This window comes from Lontra canadensis, unplaced genomic scaffold, assembly GCF_010015895.1.
Source record: "Lontra canadensis isolate GAN:19392208 unplaced genomic scaffold, GSC_riverotter_1.0 scaffold85, whole genome shotgun sequence".
Taxonomy (NCBI): domain Eukaryota; kingdom Metazoa; phylum Chordata; class Mammalia; order Carnivora; family Mustelidae; genus Lontra; species Lontra canadensis.
The window spans coordinates 767,532-770,322 of NW_022631079.1; the positions used below are offsets into that span (position 1 = coordinate 767,532).

Sequence of the window (2,791 nt, forward strand, 5' to 3'; positions counted from 1 at the left end):
GGTCATGATCCTAGCCAGGGTCCTGGGATACAGTCTGGAATTGGGCTCCCTGATCAGAGGGCAGCCTGCTTCTCCCTCCGCCTTGTGTTCTTGCTCACTCTCTCACACATGTTCTTTTTGTAGCAAATAAATAAATTCTAAAAAAAAAAAAAAAAAAAGAAGTTTCTACACAGCAAACAAGCAGCCTTTTTGATTTGCCCTATAAAGTGTAATTGCCTCTTATCATTGCATTTTCACATATATTCTTCCAGTTTCTTTTTTTCTTTACTGTTCCCATCAAAATACCAGACTCTTCCTTTTCAACTGGCTGCATCAGATGTATACCTTTATTATAAATTTGAAAATTTGCCCACACTAATATTAATGCCAAAAATAAGTCTATTATTATTAAAGTGTTTCAATTTAATTATCAATTATAATTTATACAGATAGCACTATAACTTAGGCTGTCTAAATAAAAAATTTACATAAACATATTACAAAATCACCCCAACTGAACCTATCCTTTGACACTGATTCAACTGGTAGTGTGCATATCTGCAAGACCAAGAAGGAAGTGCTATTCATCATACCCATTACAATGCAACAGTACCTATCTAATGCAATACTAGGGGTAAAGAGAAAGGAGTCCTACCAAAACAATAAAGCTGTGCTTAACAGAAAAATATTTTATACTGTTTGTTTTTAAACTGAAATTAACTAAAGCCAAATCAAATCAAACATTCAGTTTCGGAGTCTCACCAGTTTCTCAATAATACTTCCAAGTGCTCACTAGCTACTGAGGGCTAATGGCTTTAACCGTGTAGCACAGCCCCAGAAACAAGATTTAATGCATCTGTTGTCTTTTATTTCAATAGTTCCCTAAACTAGCAATAGTTTATGCACACTGTTATCTTTATTTGTCTGTATGGTGGAGATGATTCTCAATTCTCCACCTACCTGCCACTGACTGCCTCCCACAGTGTGGAGCAGTTATCTTAATAGGACTGGCTTCCAGAATAGCCGTTAGGCCATGTCTGCTAATCTTTGATGGCTGGGTACCAAGAGTTCTCATGGTTGGTGTGGCTTTCTCTCTTGGACTTTCCCCTGTGTTTTCTGCTCTTCTGCTTCCAGAATAAAGTGACCCAGGACCCAGCTCCTTAATGCAGACCAGCCATCCTGAGCTCTCAGCTGTTCAGATAGCCTGGGGAGAATTTCAACTTAAAATAAACTTACTTCTTTCATCATGCAAACCATTTGGCAGTAAGAAGAGGGCACTAAAAGAAGGTAGAAGCTCCACTTGGTGTTTGAGCTCAGATCATCTGTGAATGTTATCTTCCAGTAAGTTCCAAATGGGGCAGTTAGTAGGTAGTCAACCCCAAAAAAGGGAGGAACTAGTTTATCATGTTTGCCTCTTGTGACTATCTCCTTCTCAAGAACTTTATAGGGCTGGAGTGGTTAGGCTCAGCAATCCTAGATTTCCTAGCTAAGTACCACTTGATTATAGCCCAATGCTACATGTATTTCAAATAATTACCATTTTACTTTAATCTTGAGTTACACTGTCATCTTTGTGATAATGACCCTGGAGAATAAGGATGGACTCTTTTTATCAACTGATAAATACTGATACTTGGTGCAGGATTGTGTCTATCAAGACAGTGATACTGGTTTCTTTCCTGTCATGGCTTGCAAGGAGTCAGCTCATGGATCTGGGAGACCCAAAAATCGAGAGCGTTTTTGCACCCTGGCAACTGTACCCAATGGCTCTGCAGCCGTCATCATGTCACAAAATGAATATATTGAGTTACACCGGAAGCACTATGGCTATTGTTTGGATTACCGTGAGAAAAAGAGAAAGAAATAAGTTTGAGAGGGGCTCATGAACATTCAAAGAAGGCAAAAAAGATGAGTGGTCTGAAAGCTAAGCTCTACCATAAACAGCGCCATGCTGAGAAAATACAAATGAAAACGACAATCAAGATGCATATAAAGAGAAACACCAAACAAAAGAATGATGAAAAGACTCCAAAAGGAGCAGTACCTGCCTGTCTACTGGACAGGGAGGGAGACGCAAGCTAAAGTATTTTCCAATATAATTAAACAAAAATGAAAAGAGAAAGAGGGAAAATGGGAAGTTCCTTTACCCAAAGTTCGTGCCCAGGGAGAAACAGAAGTATTAAAAGTTATTCAAACAGGAAGGAGAAAGAAGAAAGCATGGAAGAGGATGGTCACTAAAGTCTGCTTTGTTGGAGACAGCTTTACTTGAAAACCACCTAAACAGGAAAGATCCAAAAGGCCAATAGGCTTTTGTTTCAAAAAGGCCCATGGAACACATCCTGAATTGAAACCACCTTTTGCCTGCCAATACTTGGTGTAAAAGAGAATCCTTCATCCCCACTATATACAACTTTGGGTGTTACTACCGAAAGTACTGTAATTGAGGTGAATGTGAGTGAGTTGGGCCTGGTGACACAAGGGGGCGAAGTTATTTGGGAAAAATATGCCCAGGTTACCAACAATGCTGAAAATGATGGATGCATAAATGCAGTCCTGCTGGTTTGACAGCGGTTTCAAATAAGTAATTCTTTATAATTACTGAAGCCTACACACCAATCAGGAAGACTACCATTACTGTGGTGGTTCTGAATACTAGCAAACAGCCTTACATATCTGCAGTCATCAGGAGAAATATTTATTTTATTGTGAAAAACATTAAAATAGACTTTTATTAAAATAAAAAAAGACAATGATATTAATTGTAGTGACAAATTTAAGGTTGAGAGAAGGAATTAATGAGAATATAAATAGA

The 2,791-nt window shown here is 38.4% G+C and overlaps 1 pseudogene; it reads left to right on the forward strand.

Annotated features, from left to right (window-relative positions):
* Window positions 1-1,762: 1,762 nt before the first annotated feature.
* On the forward strand, window positions 1,763-2,544 carry LOC116882595 (annotated as a pseudogene).
* The last annotated feature ends 247 nt before the right edge of the window (window positions 2,545-2,791 follow it).